We start from the raw sequence: 20,048 nt of genomic DNA on the forward strand, positions 1-20,048 counted from the left end.
AGCAGAGTTGAATATTATCTGACTCTAAAAAGCAAAACTGTCTAGGAAAATATAAAAATAGTAATTATGTTATACAAATGAGATGCAGAGGAAGAATAGACACAGAGGCATTAGAAGAAGGAAAGCTTGTGATTCTGAAAACCCTACTCACATTGGAATGGGTTCAATAGGTAATACTACGTATATACAATGAAGGGTATAGCACCTTCTAAAATCTATACAGAAATAAGGGGGGAAAAGATGGATAGAGGGAGAAGCAAAGGGTGGGGAAGAAGCAGAATTAAAGTAGAAGAGTTAGCAGGGATAGGAAAAAAGAGATATACTAGCACTACAACAAGGATCAGGAGTAGTATTTATTAAGAAAAAAAAGTAGGGCTAGTAATTATTGATCTTAAAGTCAAACTTAAATATTCAACCAAGAGAGAACTCTACATTATATGTCAGTCATATTAATATTGTTCTAAAGGTATCTTTATATATGGATAAATGCATGTGTGTGTATGCGTCTAAGTATATGTTAGTATGTATGAAGGCAGCTATATACGGGATTCTATAGGGGGGTGTGAATGTATGTATGTGTGTGCTGTGTGTATGTGTGCACACATGCATGTGTCTGTGTGTATTTATGTATCTATAAATATTTCTATGCTTAACTGTAACCTCTTTGGGGAAGATAAAAAGAATAAAGTAAGAAGAAAGTAAGTAAGAAAACACTTGCTTACTGCTAAATACTCAGAAAACAGAGTTTTGATTGGGGTGGCCCGGAAGAGGACATTGGAAGAAGGGAAAGAAGGGAGAGGATGATAAATCAAGCCTCGAGCTTTGGTATCAGTGAAGCAGACAAGAGCTCCTGTTATGATACCAGTAGTAGTTTAGAAAGTTGGTAAATCTCTGCTCGTCAGAGAACAAAAGAATAATGTACAAGGAAGTAAAGAAAAAATGGATATTCATGAATACAATTTCTTCTATTATTATACATATTTTTTTGAAATGGAAATTTATTCTTATATATTTTAAATACTTCCTAATGTTCAGTTGGGCAATAAAAAGAGCTGAGCAATAAAAAGAGATAAATGGCTTATCCTAAATAACTAAAAACAGGTACTATGGATGATAAATACAAATATTAAATTAGCTTTTACTGAAGGGCAAAATAATCTTTAAAAATTGTAAATATTTATCAACATAATACCTAGTGGTATTTCTATAGTCCTTTAAAGTTTGCAAAGTGCTTTCAAAGAATTATTTCATTCTATTCTCACAACTGTCTGGGGAGAGGGACTATTATTATAGGCTCTTTTTTTTTTTTTTTTTTTTTTTAAATACAGGTGAGGAAACAGAAGTTAAATGCTTTGTCCAGAGTCACACAGCTTGTGTCTCCATCAGGATGCCATCTTGCAAGTTCCTGGCTAGAAGGTTTGAATTCTATTCACTCTGCCACTCTGCCTCTATCAATGGTATTTGTTGTTTCTGGCTACTGTCCAACAACAGTTATATTACATCTACTTGATTATGTGACTCTCCTACTGATAATTTTTCAATGGCTCTTAAATGATACCAAATTGCAAATCTAAGCTCTTCTGCTTGGCATTTTAGAGTCTCCTATCTACATTCTTTTTTTTTTATTTTAGTTTTTGATAACTTAATCAGATCAAACCTTTTCTTTTTGGTGGGGTGGGTACCTTCCCAATTTCTAATTATTTTTATTTTTAAATATTTTATTTTCTCCAATTATATGATAAAACAATTCTTTACATTTGTTTTTGTGTGTTTTGGGGTTTTTTTGGTTTGAGTTCCAAATCCTATTTTTTCTTCCCTTTCTTCTTCCCTGAAACTGTAAGCAATCTGATAGAGGCTACATGAGTAATCAAGAAAGCATTTCATATTAGTCATTTTGTACAAGAACACTCAAATAAAAGAAAAAAAATTAAAGCCAATAAAAAATAGCAAGCTTCAATCTGTATCCAATCACCATCAGTTCTTTCTCTGAACAAAAGAAAAAAGATTTTCCCCCCCACAAAGTGAAAACTGTATGCTTCTATCTGCATTCAGACTCCATAGTTGTTTCTCTGGATGTGGATAGCATGTTTCATCAGGAGGTCTTTGAAATTGTCTTGAATCATAGTATTGTGAGAAGAGCTAAGTCTGTCATAATTGATCAATCCGCAATTTTACTGTTATCATGTGCAATGTTCTCCTGGTTCTGCTCATGTTGTATCAATTCATTTAAAGTCTTTCCAGGTTTTCCTGAAATCATCTTGCCTGTCATTTTTTATAGCACAATAGCAATCCACCACAATCATATGCCACAATTTGTTTAGCTGTTCTCCAATTGATGACATCTCCTTCATTTCCAATTTTTAGCCACCACAAGTAAAAGAGCTTTTATAAATGTTTTTGTAGAAGTAGGTCTTTCCTCTCATCCTCACTCTCTTTAGGATATAGACCTAGCAGGGACATAGCCCTATGTGCCAATATATATCTCCAGAGAATCCTCTATGTCAGCCAAAAGGCACAATTTATAGAATTTCAAGCAGTAAGAACCACTAAAGCCATTGAGTCAAATACTCTAATTTTCCAAATAAGGAAAAGTTAATTGACCCCAGGAAAGGATAGGACCTGAGCAGCAGGGGCAGGTTTGGATAGAGACCCTCTGCTTTCCCATAAAGTATTCTGTACATCATGCCAAGCTGTCCTATTACAGATCCAGGAACAGGAAAACTTATTTAAGGAATCTTTTCTGGTCTAGACTTGGATCAACACCCACTTTATTTAAATATGCACAAACACTGTGACATGGCAATGTCCCAATAACTGCCTCTGGGTCTTTGCGCCTTTCTGTACTCTGAATGAAAGAAGCATTAATTAATGCTTCTTACATATAGAGTACTCTGCTAAGGACAGGTGATACAAACCAGAAAAGAAAGGCAGTCCCTCCCCTCACCGGAGCCTCCTCATACTTGGAGATCATTTCACCTCTGGAATCCCCTCTTAGCATCCTCCACCCCTAATGTCTCTTCCTCTGACCAGGGCATATACTTCTCCAAGAGGCATCATTGCAGAAGGGGATCCTAAACAGCCACCTTTGCACAAGCTTCCCATCTCTGAACTTCTTTCCTTCTTCCTTCCTCCACTCCTTCTTCCTTTGCTTTTCTGCTATCTTTTACATGTGGTTTCCCTGGAGCCTGTGGGTGCTTAATGTTCACTGACTGATCACTTGGAGATCATCCACATGGTTCAGCAGCAGCCCTCAAAAGGCAGACATGAGGCAGAGAACCAGGCCTCTTCTCTGGGTTCCCTCCCCATTTATAAGATCAGAGCCATTTCTGATGTTCAACCATGGAGCAGTGTCAAGAACTCTGGGTCTTCAGGAGCTGAATCCATAGCCCCTGCAGGAGGAGTGGCCAGATTTAGCCTCTACAAGGACTGCTTCCCAAACGATGGCTGAGGGCAATGGCTTGCAAGCAAATTATTCCCATACAACACAGAGATGGTGTGATTTTAATTATACTTTCCCTTCTTTTTTCTCAAATCACATATTCATTTTCTAGACAATATCACCGATCACCAAAAGACTAAAAACCTTTGTAAAACATGGTATTTCTCCTAGTCTGAAGAACAATCAGCATCTGGGAATTAGAAGGGAAACTGATTAAGCCTGATATGGAGTGTCCTCAGCTTTGGCTTGCATACCTCCAGAGGCTTCTTGAGACATCTTTTCTCAGGCCTTGTCCTATCAGGTCATTTTGTAGCCTTAGACACCCCTGATCTCTTCCCCCTCCTCAATCCATCCTTTTTTTCTTTGGCTTTTGCTTTTCCATCTCTCTCAGGACATGCTGCCAGAAGTACCAATTCAGTATGTCCAATGCTAGCCACCTTACCCCTCTTTCTCCTAAATCGGTCCCTTCTTCAGATTTCCTTATTGTTCTTGAAAGTCACAAGAACTTTGATCAAGGTATTTACTTTACTTTTCATTAATCATTTTCCCAAGCTTCTCTGAATTCTTCAGTCATAATTTCTAAAAGTATAGTGATATTCCAAGTACCACAGTTTATTTAGTCACAAACCAACCAATGAATATCTACTTATTGTTGTCTCTGATACCACAAAAATGCTTTGATCATCAAATTAGTTTTGAACAACAAATATTTTTCAGTATATTAGACTTCTTTTTGCTTCTGACCTCCTTGATATAAATGTGTGTACATATGTACATTGTGGTATACATATTTCCATCTAAATTCCTCCCCTCTGATTTTCTTAGCCATTCATGTCAAATAGGGAATTTTTTCACAAGCAATTCATGTATTTGGGTTTATTGAACATACAATTTTCCCCCTAATTTTTTCTTATTTAGTTTACTCCATTGATCAACTTTTCTATTTTTTGACCTGTACCAAATAGTCTCTGTTTACTGATCTATAATACAGCTTAAGGCCTGGAAATGCTCCAAGACCACATGAGACAGAGCCAAGGGCACATGCATTGTATTTCTCCCCTTGAGTAATCCTTTCTCAAGGATTTGGATGTAGACTTCCACCATTAAATTACTACTAACACACTTAGCACAATCCCTGGCACATAGCAGGAACTAAATAAAAAGGCTGACTGACCATTAAGTTTCTAGATGCCTGAATCCCTTGAATCTTAACTGGTCTGTTTATTTTATAAATAACCCAAAAGCCATGACCAAGTCATCAATGGAAAGAAATTTCCTGTTTCACCTATGTGAAATGCCTTTTGATTGATATTTAAGTCTGTTCAAATCTAGTTCATGCTTTTGATTCATTGAGATGTGTTCTTACCAGATAAAGACTATTTAAGGGCTGGCGATGATGACTCACTATTTGACTCAGTTGAATCCCTGATCTTACACATAATACCATAGTGTTTTTGATAGAACACCACTTAATTTCCTGGAAGGGAGTACAGCACAGCAAACTGAGACTAAAAAAAATTATAGAAATATTTCTGAATAAAAAGGGGGGAAGCAAATTCTAATTTTTCTATACATTTATTAAGTCTTGTTGTGATGGCAGGCAAATAACTTGATTTTCAGTTTTCTATTTTCAGAAATATTTCTACACTCTACTGATAGTTCACAATTAGGAGATTTATTTCTTTGAGTTAGAGCTCTTGTTTTATTCAATTCTTGGCAGGCAGAATGACGGTGTTCCAGTCCTAAGTATCTAGTAATCTTTGCTAGATCTCTCCTCTGACATCTACTGGCCATGGGACCCCAGGCAAGTCCCAACATCTCAGTTGTATTGAGACTGTTCTTTAAAATTATTAACTTCAGAACAGCTGCAAAACTTCACTAAGTTGAATTTTTTTTGCTGCAAGTTTTCTATTACAATAAACTTTCCAAAGTTTAGATCCAAAAGTAAAAAAAAAAAAAAAAAAATTAGGATTAAGTTTAATAATACATCATGTATAAAAAAAAAAAAAAAAAAAAAAGAAGACAACAAAAATTTATGTAAACTGATATCTTGTGTTTTACTCCATAGACATTTCCTGATTTTGCAGGTAATCAAAGGCTTTGAACACCAGATGATTTTTTTGACTTATTTCCTCCAATTACATGTAATGACAGTTTTCAACATTCACTTTTGTAAGATTTTAAGTTCCAAATGACTCCATGACATTTTAATTTTTTTCACTTTCCCTTCCTCCCTTTCCCTTTCCAAGTCAGCAAGCAATCTGATATAAGTTGTACATATACAATCATTTTAAACACATTTCTACATTTGTCATGTTGGAAAAGAGAAAACAAAAGGGGAAAAACAGAAGAAAGGAAAAACAAAACCAAAAGGTGAAAGTAGTATGGTTCAATCTGTACTCAACCTCTAGATGCATTTTCCATCCCAAATCTATTGGAATTATCTTGGATCACTGGATTGCTGAGATCATAGATTGCTAAGTCCATCATAGTTGATCATCACACAGTATTGTTATTACTGTGCACAATGTTCTCCTGATTGTGCTCACTTCACTCAGCATCAGTTCATGTAAGTCTTTCCAGGAAGATGACTTTGGCAGTTGAGCAGAGGATGGAGTAGACTGAAGAGAGACTGGGGCAGGAACACCGACCAGTGGCTACTGGAAGTGATGAGGGTTTTCACCAGTGTCGCATCAGTATCAGAAGACAGAATAGGACATATGGGAAGATATAACAAAGGTAAAAACAGGATTTTAGGAATCTAGAATGAAACCTGGTTGTGAGCCTGGGGAACTGAGAAGATGAGGGTATACATGATAGTAATAGGTAAATTAGGAAGAAGGGTAGGAGGTAAAAGTAATAAGTTCTTAAGCGTAAAGGACAACCAGACTGTGCATACCCTTTGATCCAGCAAAATCACTATTGGGTCTGTATCCCAAAGAAATGAAAAAAAAAAAAAAAAAAAAAGGAAAAGGACTTTCATGTACAAAAATATTTACAGCAGGTCTTTTTCTGGTGGCAAAGAATTGGAAATCAAGGGATTGTCCATTAATTGGGGAATACTGAACAAATTGTTGTATAAACAAAATAATGGAATACTATTGTGTTATAGAAATGATGAGCAGGCAGATTTCAGAAGCACCTAGAAAGCGTTACATGAATTGATGCACAGTGAAGTGAACAGAACCTGGAGAACCTTGTACACAGCAACACCACCACTATCTTCCCAGTAATATACTGATTCAAGACAATTCCAAAAGAAACATGATAGAAAATGCTGCCTACTTCCAGAAAAAGAACTATGGAGTCTGAATGCAAATTGAAGGATACTATTTCCATTAAAAATCTTTTTTTCTTTTGTTCAGTATCTTTTACAACATGACTAATGTGGGAAATGTTTAACATGATTGTATATGCATAATCTATATCAGATTGCTTACTGTCTTGGGGAGAGGGGAGAAGGAAAAATTTGGAACTCGAAATCTTATTAAAACAAAGAATGTTTAAAAAAATTAAAAAATTAAAAACAAACAAAAAAACAAAGAATGTTTACTGAGAATCATCAGCATAGAGATGATACTTGATTTTGTGGGAGTTAATGAGATCTCTAAATGAAATAGTATAAAGGAAGAAGAGAAAAGAGTTCAGAGCCTTGTGGGCTACATACAGTTAGTGGACAGGACATGGATGGAGGTCCAGATACACAGCAGAAGAAGCAGGAGAGATCAGTGTCATGAAAACTCAGAAAATATCAAGAAGAGGATGATGTCAGAGGCTGCAGATAAGTCAGTGTGGAGGAGGGACTGGGCTTGGTATTTAAGAGATCTTTAGTAACTCTACAGAGAACAGGACTCTGAGAGGAGGCCGGAAACTTTTCAAATGTACCAATGTAGGGCAAGCACAAAAGGAGAGACAGAATTCCTTGGTGTTGGGGCTGCTCTTAGGGGTTCATCAGTTGTTTGTCTCCATCTACCTGTTCTTTCTTCTCCTTGCAGAAAAGGGGCCAGCCTGACTAGACAGCACCAATAATCTACATGCTCATTCTTTGTAATCCTCACAGCACATCTTGAGAATATTAGTTGCTTTTGAAAGTTGTCCAAGAGTCCAACATTCTTAAGTTTAAAAAACAAAAGAAAACTTACTCTTTACCACAATTGTTTTTCTGTGATTAATGGAAAAAATGTTTTTTTGGATTGACACAAAAATTAATTTCCTTTAGTTTTTTTTTAAAGCCATTGCTCAATGATTTGAAAACCTAATTCCTACATTTCTTCTTTGACTCAGTTTAGAATTTAATCAGAACACTAATATTTTGCTTTCTTTCTACATATGCTCTCTACAAGCCAGGCCCAGGACTTAGTTTCCAGCCCCAACTTTCCTACTTTTCTATATTCCAGCACAACAGGACTCCTCAGAATTTCCTCATAGAACATTCTTTCCCTTCCCTATTATTGTGTCTCTGCTTACACCACGCCCTCCTCCTTTGGGGTTCTCTTGTCCCTTTTAATTGAGAAGCACTTCCTGAACACTTACTGTGCCAAGCACTGGGCTAAGTGCTGGGGAAATGGATTTTAAAAGTGAGATAGACAGTGACCGTTCTTCAGAAGCTCAGCTTCCAGGGAAGAAGACAAGCTAGGTAGGACAGCAGGGGCCAGGTGACAGGGTCCGGCCTGCAAAGTCCCAGGACTGCTGAGCAGAGCCGAGAGACAGCTGGCTGCCAGGCTCTTTCCTGAAGCAATGGTAATTTTGTTATGAATACTGTTCCCAAAGTAATAGAAGAAATAGGAGTTCCGGGCCCAGGCCTGACTCAGAACAGCCTCGGGGCTCAAGCTCAGCACTGGATCAAAATGACATACCTGTAAGACAGTCTAACATTGAACAAAAAGTTTATATTGACTAAGAATAGACACACTGACAGGGAGAGAGTGATCAAGTGATGGTTTGCTAAGGACACGGACATGTTTAGAGGCTGCAGAATAGTGGGCAGATGAGGAGAAGCCAAAAATAAATGAGAGCAGGGATCAAAGGGGAGCAATCTGTGGGGGAGAATGGGATGCAGTAACATCTCTTGTGCGTGAAGAGGGGCTTGTTTTGGGCAAGAGGAAAGGCCACTTCTTGCCAAATGGGATGAGAAGGCAGAGAGGGAGGGCATCTGATGTATGTGAAATAAGCGGGGCAGAAGAGCAAGCAGAAGGAGCTCTTGGCAAATGAAAGGCAGGGGTCAGTGGTAAGATGGGGGTTTCCAAGGACTGCTCTGCTGCTGAGATTTTGTAACACACATCTGTGGTACATCCCCTCAGCGCCATGTCATCTCGGTCTCCAGGTTTATTCAGATGCACCTGCCTGGGGCTCAGCAGGTGAGATTGGCGATAGGATTAGGAGACAAAGAGGAGAGCGTAGAGCTGAACTGGCTCACCAAAAGATCACATTGGAGAAGGGAGGAAAGTGCCAGGGTGATGGTCTGGGAAAGAACTGACAATCAGCTGTGGGAGGTCACAGAAGACAGAGGAAAGGGAGAAGAACAGAATACTCAGATTAGATAGGAAAATTTTCCACATCCTCGGTGTGGGAGTATTTGGGGGGTGATGACCAGACCAAGAGTAGGGTCACTTCTCTGTGTAGCTGAGATGGATGGAGGGGCCGGTCACAGCAAATGAGTCAAGTTGAGGAACTCAGGGCATTTAAACCAATGTTGTCTAGCATAAAGGCAGAAGTTGGGGAAGAAAGATTGAGCTAGGCCTCCAATTCACTTAGGAATAAAGGAAAGTGTCCTGGAGGCTGTTAGACAAGAGCCACCAGAATCTGGACAGAGTGACAGATTTGGATTCAATGAAGCTGAAAGGAAAAGAGGCTGCTTAGTAATGAAGGAGAGTCTGCAAGTAACAGTGAGAAGATTCCTCCAGCTCTCCCACTAGACTAATAAGTAAGCTAGTAAGCATAAAAGGGTAGTCAGTGCTAGCCAAGTGGCCAGGGGAACTGTCTTATTAGCAGGGAGCTCAGTTTCAGCTAGTGTAAGAAGATGAAAAGCATGAGAAAGGAAAAGCATTAACAGAAAAGCAGGTCTGTAACCTGTGTGACAGGCACTCTGGAGAACACAGTGGAAGGGGGGTATGTTGAGAGTGGGATGCTGAGATTGAGGGGGACAGGAAGAAGGGAGCAGGCCATAAAAAATAAAGTTTGTATGACATGTTAGGGTTCAGGACCCCTGGTATGGGAGGTCATGTAAATGTGAGAGTATGTTAATCTTTAAGGAATGTGTTCAGGCAAGTAATTTTCACCCACAGGGAGTAAATAGCTCATGGAGAAGTGGGGCAGGCCAGAGGCTAACCAGTACTGGGGAGGGTGACCACTGAGTCTGGGCCTTCCCTATCCTGAGTTAGCTTGAGGGTGGAGTTATCTCAGGGTTTCAGAGAGGAGTATGTAGACAGAAAGGGAAGTGGAGGGAAGATATAAAGCAGGGCAGTGAGGCAACAGTGAGGGGTTGAAGCAGGCCAGGAAGAATTCTGGGACAGCTCATGAAATGGCTGTACATGTAAACAATATCCTCACAGGTCAAGGCCATTGGGAGAGAGCTCATGATCAATTTGATAAATTCTCCAATTGACCAGATCAGTTTATAAGGCATGGACTCATAAATGCATGGGCCAGCTACTTGGAAAAGGAGGAGAAACCTCACTAGATAATCTCTAGGTGAAGAACTGAAGTCCTGTCATGGAGGTGAATGGAAGATATTTAGCCCCCAAATGTGTTTACCTGGATGGGGAAGCCTAACGGACAACTGGAGTACTTTATTTTTCTTCATTTGTAAATGGGCTCCTAAAAATCCTTTAAGTCATCAGCATTTTCTTTGGAGAAGGAAATAAAAGCTTCCCCATGCCAGAATATCATGTTACACAGAGTCCCACTCAATTTACTGAAAAACTGAGTCTACTATTTCATACGTGAAAATGCCCACATGAAAATATATATCTGGATGATTTTTCTTGTTCTACACACAAGCAGAATGCTCCATGTTTGTTATTTTTTGGACCAGTCTTGCACCTGAAATGAACTTCATTACCAAAGAACACAATTCAACTGTGTAAGGCAGAAGGAAATGATTGAACCTCCCCAACATATTACACAGTCATCATGGAAACATCTTTGACTTCTATCTTAGTGCAAAAACATTTACAGAGTTGACATCTACTGACTGAATGAAAAATAGAAGACAAGGGAATGTCATAACTCAAGCCAACCAGATGCACCCACTGATGCAATCTGTCCACAGGGAAGCGCAGAACAGAACTACAGCTGTTCCAAGAGGACTTTCCACAGCAAAAGAGAACTGGGCCGCCATTCACAGGAGCCTGAGTGAAGAAAAGCAGACCATTTTAATGTATACATTCGTGTCCTTAAAAAAAATTCACAAAGCCTGTTATGTGGTGCCAACAGCATGGGATATGACCCCTTGAAAGGCTTAAGATGTAGATGCTAGTGAACAATAAGCAGTGTGAGGTAAAAACCAATTCCAAAAACACAAAAAGTCTTTCAAAGCCAATTTTTGATTAATGTACTATTGAAGAGTTTATTCTTAAATAAAAGTTTGCATGTTTACAAGGATATAAAGTTAAAAGGCCAAAGAAACAGATTAAATGAATGACCCCTCGGCTCTCTCTCAAGCTAAGGAGGAGGCCATTCTTGTATGCCTTTGTTGGAGAGAAGAAAATCCTCCCTCGGTTTTCATCTCCAAACAAAAATGACTAGATACAGTTACAACACCCACGAGGACAGTGTTATAGACGGCAGAACAGCTGTAGAGCAGCTTGCCCTTCCTCTCAGAGGTCACTGTCCAGGTCAGACCCTCATTGTCTCTGGCCTGGACACCTAAGCTGCTTCACTGGCCTCTCTGACTCCCATTTCTCCCTTTTCCACCACAAGGTCACTTTTTTGGAGCACCTGAACTACTGCTAGTTCAGTATAACTATAAATACACTCAGCTTAGCCTCGTACTTCAAGTCTCCCACAACCTAGTTGCAACCTACTTCCCCAAACTCGTCACACATTCCTATTGTGAACTCTATGTTCCAAATACAGAGTACTCTCTTTCCTGACCTTGTCCTGTGTCTTCTACCTTATTGAATTCACAAAGGCAGGTATTTCATCCTGATCTTCTCATCACCTCCTCGAGCCAAATCCCTGGCTACTGCTTCCTTCCCTACTACCTTCAAACACAAGTTTCCTCTATCTTTAAAAACCTTCAGTAGATCCCAACCACCTCTTTAAGCTATTATCTCTGTTCGCTCCCTGTCTCTAGCATCTCTCCTTTGTCTTCTCAGTACTTAGCAATGTGATTTCCAGCCTCATCATTCAACTGAAACTGCTCTCTCCAAGGTTATCAAGGATTTCTTAATTGCCAACTTGGATGAATTTTCCTAGTCCTCACACTTCCTCATTTCCTTGTTGCCTGATGTTGCTTGCCAACCTTCTCTTTTCTGGGATTTCCAACACTACTCTCCCCTAGTCTCCTCCTATTTCTCTGACCATATTTCTTCTCAATTTCTTTTACTCTGAACTCTAGAGGTTCCCCAAACTTCTCTTCCAGATCCTCTTCTAATTGAGCTCAACTAATTTCATCAGCTTCCATGGTTTAACTAATGTCTCTACTCAGATGACACACAGGGTTACAGAATCAGTCCCATGTGCTACAGATTCACATCAACAATGACCCATTAGACATTTCAAATTGGATGTCCCAAAGACATATCAAATTAGTCGATCAAACAAAATTATGTATCCTTTTTCTCTGTGATGGGAGAAATCTCATAACTACCACTTTTCAAGTCCTTTCTCCTACACAAATGAGACTGTTTTTCCTTAAATGGGTTTGAAATTATCCTTGAGATCTAATTGTTCTGGGGATTAAAGCTCACACAACTAACAAAACTTTCTAGTCATGAGTGGACAGAAAAACAGACAGGAGGGACTGACTTCAAATCCAATCCAATAGCCAGAAACATAACACTGGGAACCTGGGCTCAAATGAATCAATGCTTTATCCCAGATGAACATCCCTAATCTGCTCAGAAGGCCATTCCCTTTCTGGATAAACAAATGTTTAGTTAACCATTAGGTGGATGACAAGCATCTCATTTCAGTCCAGTTGGAGATCTAAGCCATAAGGGCAATGGCATGAATCACTGCCAGCCTTCCCTTGCTTCCACAGTGGATAACGTCCTTATGTCTTTGGAAGATACTAATAACAGAGGCATTATATTCACTCCTCAATTTTCCTTCATCAGGAGACAAATCTTGCCCTTCCTATTTTCTTAAGCATTCCCCCCTCTATTTACACAAGCCATCCTCTTAATTCAGACTCTCATCACTTCTGGCCTGGATTACTGCAGAAACCTCTTAGGCTGTCCTGTACCATTGTCTGTCAAAGAGAGCTTCCTTAAGTACAGATCTCACTATGTGCCTCCCATTTTCAACTCCGGAGGCTCTCTATTGTTTCTAGGATAAACTATAAAGCTCTGTCCAAATGGCTTCAGTCTACCTTTGTAGACTCACTGGACATAACTCCCCCTCTGACACACAAGGGGAGCTAAACTGGCCTTCTCTTGTACCTCACAATTTATCTCCCAGCTCACCTTCACCTCACAGAATCCCTTCCAAGATGCAGCTTAAGCATCACTGATCCCCACAGTTGATCTCTTTCTCAGACTATTTTGTATTTGTTCTCTTTAAATTGGTGCAAAATTGTATGGTACTTAAGGCCCCTTCCAGTTATAAAATTATGTGATTCCATGTTTATCCCAGTTCCCTAATTTATCAGTTCATTAATCCTAGATCAATAGGCTTATAATCTTTTAGCTCTGGCTAACAGAAATCTTTTCTTTTTTTAACATTCTATTGGAATAGTTTCACTAAATCTCATAGAATCATACAGAATCACAGAGTTTGAAGGTTGGAAGTGACCTCTGCAGTAATATAATCCAATCCATATAAGAACTGCTACTATCCCATAACCATGACTGCCTGAAAAAATTTCCAATTTAGCACCTCTTGAAGCAACCCTCTCCACTTCTGGACAGTTCAAATTGTTGGAAATGTCTCTTGACATTCAAGTTTAAAAAACAAGTTTAAATTGACATTTTTTTTTTCACTTCTACCAACTGCTCTTGGTATGGATTTTTGGGGCCAAACAGAAACAATTTAAACCCTCGTCTATAAGACAGTCCTACAACCACTTGATGACAGCTAGTCTATCTCCAGAGTCTCCTTTTCTCCAGCCAATCCTCATATGTTATGAACCCAAAGCCTTTCACCATCCTGACCGCTCTCTTCTGGATGTAGCAAGTCTTCCATTTTCCAAGATCTTTCAAATATCCCTCAAGGTGGTTTATTAATCATCTTTATAGGTTCTTTCAGGACCTGAGGTTTGGTCTATCTCCAGGTGATCTGAATTCATCAAGAGCAGGTAAATATTATTATAATCTCCTGGGAGCTCAAATCTTACCTTCTATATTAAATTCCCTACAAAATCTCTCACACAGCTGCACACAGTAATTTTTAAATATCTCACTTTGACATGACACCTCAAATAAAAGAGAGACTCCTAGAGGACTCCTAAAAATCTAATTCTTCTCTGGGTATTTATGTCTATACAATTATTTGGCACTGAACATATACTACTGTCAATAATATTTTTGTGTATACATATTTTTTCTTCTTCTACATTGTAAGCTCTTTGAGAGTTGAGATTTTTATTCTGCCTAACACCTAGTAGAATACATTTAGGTTTGAAAGTGATTCCAGAAGACACCTAGGCCAGCCTCCCATTGACACTGCATCCCACAGGGACAAACAACAGGGACAGTTCAAGCTTGTAGTGACCAATGATGAGGTTGGACCAGTTTAGCAATAAGTATAATGAGGAGAAATAATTAAGCTAGCCTTTGCAGAAACCTATTGAAAGCTGATTCTTCTAGTTTTCCAAGTGTTCCACAGGTTCTGTGCTGGGCCCCCTTCTCTCCTTCCTCTTTACTATTTCACTTGGTAACCTCATCAGATACCATCTCTATACTTATGATCCTCAAATCTGCCTTTCCTGAGCCAATCTCTCTGCTAACCTCTAATCTTGCCTTTCCAACTGCCTTTCAGACACCTCAAACTGTATGTCCAGTAAACATATTAAACTCAACATGTCCCTAATGCATTATTGGTGGAGTTGTGAACTGATCCAATTATTCTGAAGAGCAATTTGAAACTATTCCCAAAGGGCTACTATATTGTGCATACCCTTTGATCCAGCAGTGCTGGGCCTATATCCCAGAGATCATAAAAGGGAAAAGGACACATGTGTAAAAATGTTTGCAGTAGCTCTTTTTGTGGTGGCAAGGAATTGGGGATTGAATGGATACCCATCACTTGGGAAATGGCTGAATAAAATGTAGCATATGAATGTAACGGGATAGTACTCTTCTATAAGAAATAATGAACAGTTTGATTTATAGAAAAACTTGCCTGAGCTGATGCTGAGTGATGCTGAGTGAAGTGAGCAGAACCAAGAGCAGTGTACACAGTAACAGCAAAATTGTGTAGTGATCATCTTTGATAGACTTGGCTCTTAGCAATACAGCGATCCAAAACAATTACAATAGACTGAGGATAGAAAATGCTTTCCACATCCAAAGAAAGAACTATGATTTCTGAATGTGCCTTGAAGCATTCATTTCTTTTTTTTCCTCATGGTTTTTCCCTTTTCCTTCATAACATATTAAATATGGAAATATGTTTTAAATGATTGTATATGTATAACCTATTCAGATTGCTTGCTGTCTTAGGGAGTGGGAATGAGAAAGAGAAAAATTTGGAATTCAAAATCTTATAAAAATGAATATTGAAGACTATCTTTACACATAATAGGAAATAAAATATTAAGTGAAAAAATAGACACAACTCAAATTAAAAAACAAAAACAAAATCTCACCATGTCCAAAACTAAACTTATCTTTCCCCCTCAACCTTCCCTACCTCCTACCTTTCATGTTACTATGAACATATCACTATCCTTCCATTCCGTGGACTCAAAATCTAGGAGCCATCCTTAATGTCTTATTCTTCCTCATCCCTCAAATCCAAGCTGTTGTCAAGTCCTGTCTAGTTCAGCTGTGCCAAAGTCTCTGAATACACCTCCTTCTCACCTCTGACATTGCCTCCATCCTGGTATAGGCCCTAATCATGTCACCCCCAGACTACTACAGCCTGCTTTGAGGGGAGGGAGGTTGGTCTGTTTCAAGTTTCTCCTCACTTCAGTTGTTCCTTTATTCAGCCACCAAAGTGATTTTCCTAAAACATCTGTCCCTTCTCCCCTAATATCACTTCTTTACTCAATAAAAGCCAGTGGTTTCCTATTACCTCCAGGAGCAAACATAAAATCTTGTTTTGTATTCAAACCCTTTCATAATCAAGTTCCCTCCTACCTTTCCAATCTTCTTATGCTTTATTTCCCAACATATATTATTTTTCTTAAATATTTTATTTAAACATTTTAAATAGTATTTTATTTTTCCGATATACATAAATATAGTTTTCAATATTCATTTTGTAAAACTTTGTTGTTCTAAATTTTTCTCTCTCCCTTTGTTACCTCTCCCTTCCCCAAGACAGTGAGCAATCTGATCTAGGTGCAATCCCTTTAAACATATTTCCCAATTTTTCATGTTATGCAAGAAAAATCAGATCAAAAGGGAAAAAACCATGAGAAAGAAAACCAAGAAACAAACAAAAAAGAATGAAAACATTATCCATCAATCCACATTCAGTCTCCATCGGTCTCTCTCAGGATCAGATGGCTCTTTCCATACCAAGTCTATTGGAATAACATTGAATCACCACACTTCTAAGAAGAGTCCCTCACAGTTGATCATTCCACAATCTTCCAACTGGTATTATCTACTCTGCTGATACCGGACTCTTGGCTGTTCCATCTCTTGGCTCTGGGAACCTTGTCTGCCTGTCTCCCATGGCTGTGATGTTCTTCTTGTTCACCTCTGCCTCCTGCCTTCCCTGAATCTCTTTAAGTCCCCATTAAAATCTTCTCTTCTATAGGCAATCTTTTCCAATCCCTCTTAATTCTAGCACCTTAATTCTATTTATTATTTTAAATTTATCTTGTGTATAGCTTGCATACATATATTTATTTTTTTGCTGTCTCTCCACTGCCCCCCATTACATGGTTAAGTTCCTTGAGTTCAGTGACTGTTTCTTCTTTTTACATGCTCCATATTTAGCACAGTACCAGGCTCTTAGTGGGTTCTTAAATGTTTGATGATTGACTGGTGTCACAGGATGGGAGGACAGGATAGCATGCTCCCTGATAATAGAGTGTCAGGTAACAAGATCTCTCCTTAAAAATAGCAGTTCCTATTTTTGTAGTGATTTATAATATTTTTAAAAACGCCTTCCTTAAAATATCACTTCATTATCAAGAGAGAATAATCTTAAATTCAGAATTTGAAGTACACGTGATTTTTTCACAATTCTTTTTCTTATTAATTTCTTCTTTATTAAAATAAGCCTCCTTGACAGCTGAATATGTAAAGCTAGACCTGTCCACCTGCTTTAACACCTTAATAGTTTTGATTGCTCTTATCTCTTCTACTATATAACTGACAACTGACTAATAGGATTATGGGCTCCATTCCAATAATTCAGCTTAGCTTCATGCCAGGAAAAAAAAAATGACAGCCCAAACCTGAATTGCATGGCCTGGGAATCCATCCAATTATTAACTGAAGTAACTGTTATTACCCAACCTAATCAAAGGAGAAGCAGCTGTTAATCTTTGGTGGCCTGCAGTGTACTGGCGGTCAAGCTGGATGAACTGTCTTTGTACTTGACTTTCTGCAGACAATAATGATGTCCTTTGTGATCAAGAAGAAGGGTTTCCCTAGCCTCTTTTAGAGGTAGCAGATGGGGAAACAACTGTTTGTATGTTCATTAGCAAGAAAGGCTAGATTGTTTCAGGGGTGGACTTCTCTAATGCTTTCAGAAATTTCATTCAAATGATACAAATGAATTTTGGCAAATGGGCAAATTTAGACTTCAATAAAGGTGAAATGATTTTTTAAAAAAACATGTATAGAACATCTTCTAAATATCTGAAGAAGGTACAACACTTCTCTTCTGGCATCTGTACTTGTTTATCATTATTAGTTTAGAGGCGGCTCTGGATAAGCTTAAAGAGATTATTTTAATTTTTTAATTTTAGCTTTACTGCCTTTACTTCTAGTTTCTTTTAAAAGCATTTTAGAAGCTCAAGCACAAAACTTTCAAATCTATTTTCTAACTACATGCAAACAATGTAGGGGGAAATGTAATTAGAATTTTCTACTAAGCCTGACTATTATTACTTGCACGCTTTTATACTTAAAAGGTTCAGGTTCTGAGACTAGTGATATTTTAAGTATTTAAAGTGTGAAATTATAAACCTGTGGGAATGTGGTGAGGAAAGAGTTTGAAATCATAAAGTGTATATTCCAGGCTAAAGTAACAGGATAGGAAGAACAGACTGGAAAAGCTTTCATTAAATTACAGAAAGTTCTTTTGTGATGCTAATCAGGACCTGGAGGTTGAGAATGTCCTTCCCAGAGGGAGAAGGCCCAGAGCTCTGCAGACCAGATAGGTCTAAATGGGGTCAGGCAGTTGTTGGGAGGATGGGGGAAAGTGAGAGAACCAATACTCTAATTTTTTTAAGTAGTCTAGAAATGGCCACAGTGTCGGAGTCGGAGCATATATCAGCACTTCTTTGGGGGCAAGCTCCCTGATTTACACTTCACTGGCAGTCAGGTCCCCAGAGAGTGGTTAACTACTTCTTCCTTTAGGGTTCTTGGGGAACCCTAGGGTTTTCTACCACTACCATTCATTAGCTCTCAGCAGGTGTCTTCTATCACTTATAAACAAGACAATTAGCTTTTAGAAAGAACATTTAATAAGCAGGTAAGACCAGGAAACACCTCCAAAGTCGAGAGCACACCTTCTCATGGGGATACCGGGTACAAAGCACTCCCATAGTGAGGCACGTTCAAAGAACACAGTGAGGCCAAAGGAGAAAGTAAAAAGGCCTCGTTCCTAGAGGTTCTTAAGTTCAAGGTTGCTTCCTCCCTTGAGTGGCTGTCTCTCCACCTGTATCTGTCCTCAGTGTCTCTCAAGGCCTGATGGATACATGGCTTATTACTGGTTTATGGGAAAGAGCAAACTTCTCTCTGGCCTAGTCTTCTTCCTTGCCCTCTCCTACAAGCATTAGTGCACAGCTCCTCAAGGCTGGCTGAAAGCTCATGAAGCTTGAGCATTTTGCTACAGACCTGAAAGTGTGACAGGCTTATTCTCATTAATACCCTATCTTTTAATTAGTTGGATTTCATCTCTGCTTTCACGAGTTAATAGTTAACTCACAGAGAGAACTATTTAAAAATGATTCACATCGGTGAACATTTCCTATCTGTTGAAATGTGATTAATGGTACTCCCTTCCTCCTCCTCATCCCCAACACTTTCTCTCTTTCTCTTGAATACTTGCCTTGCCCAGGACCTGACTCTCTTGAAGAAAGAATTAATGACATATAGGGACAAGGCTGCATGTCACTCATAAGCTTTAGGACTCCTGCCTTACTTAATCCTGAGCCATATTTTCCAGTGGACTTCTGTTTTTCTTCCACCTTTGTATTAAAGGCACTAAGAATTAAAGTAAATGTGTGTGATTTTATTTGGAAGGCCTCTGACACTATGCTTATTGTATCCAGTCCTAGAACATTCATTATAGATTCTCCTAAATTAGACATTTAATAATGAACCAAAATAATTTAGTCTATCCCACACAGCAAAAAGGTACTTTGAATGAAGGATATTTATTGGCCAGTTGGATACCCAATGCATGTCCATGAGGATCCTAGTGTCTTCCTTCCCTTGATCACCTCCCAATTCATCTTGTATTTGTCTCATTTGCATATAGCTATTTGTGGCTGCCTCCCCCCTTAGACTGTGCGCTCCTGGAGGGCAAGGGCCATCATCCCACCTTCCTTTGTGGGCCACCATGTGCAGGACACAGCAGGAACGGAACAAGCTTCTGGACTTAGAATAGGGGCCTAGTTGTGGCCCCAGGCCCCTGCTGAGAAGTCCCTGGCTGGGGGAGTCCGGCACATTGCCATCTGTGACCTCGCTCGGGCTCTTCCCAGCCAAGCCTGGCCCACCACCATCTTCTGCGAGCCCCGGGAACTGTACCCAAAGACCCTGCACACTGGTGTCCTCTCCAGGCCACCCACGGGCATCTGGAACGCCCCTTGCTGCCCACGCCCCTTGCTGGCCACACCCCTTGCTGCCCGTGCCTCTCGCAGCTTCTTGCCGATGTGGTCCCAGCTCCTCCTAACTCTCCCTCTCTCTGGTGGGCCCGTCCTACTGGTTCCCGCCTCGCGTTTTCCTCAGCCACTGTCCAGCCTGGGCGGCCCCTCTGTTTCCTGTCTTTTTTCTCCATCTCTTTTACTGCATCATCTCCCGATTGTGGAGAGTCTGGGCAAGGTGGGACAAATAAAGGTCATCTTGGAGCCAGCTAAACCTACAATGAGGCATTA

General features: G+C 39.3%; 1 protein-coding gene and 2 long non-coding RNA genes across 6 annotated transcripts in view; 2 read left to right on the forward strand and 1 right to left on the reverse strand.

Annotated features, from left to right (window-relative positions):
- SCAPER (S-phase cyclin A associated protein in the ER) overlaps positions 1 to 20,048 on the reverse strand; it is a 352,222-nt gene that overhangs the window by 121,297 nt on the left and 210,877 nt on the right. The gene's annotated exons all lie outside the window — the stretch shown is intronic.
- LOC116421980 overlaps positions 1,333 to 20,048 on the forward strand; it is a 95,720-nt gene continuing 77,004 nt past the window's right edge. Inside the window, exon 1 of the long non-coding RNA XR_004232579.1 lies at positions 1,333 to 1,416. This is a non-coding gene — a long non-coding RNA (uncharacterized LOC116421980). The remainder of the gene's footprint in view (positions 1,417 to 20,048) is intronic.
- LOC116421978 overlaps positions 5,861 to 20,048 on the forward strand; it is a 63,869-nt gene continuing 49,681 nt past the window's right edge. The window contains exon 1 of the long non-coding RNA XR_004232576.1: positions 5,861 to 6,178. This is a non-coding gene — a long non-coding RNA (uncharacterized LOC116421978). The remainder of the gene's footprint in view (positions 6,179 to 20,048) is intronic.

This window comes from Sarcophilus harrisii, chromosome 2, assembly GCF_902635505.1.
Source record: "Sarcophilus harrisii chromosome 2, mSarHar1.11, whole genome shotgun sequence".
Taxonomy (NCBI): domain Eukaryota; kingdom Metazoa; phylum Chordata; class Mammalia; order Dasyuromorphia; family Dasyuridae; genus Sarcophilus; species Sarcophilus harrisii.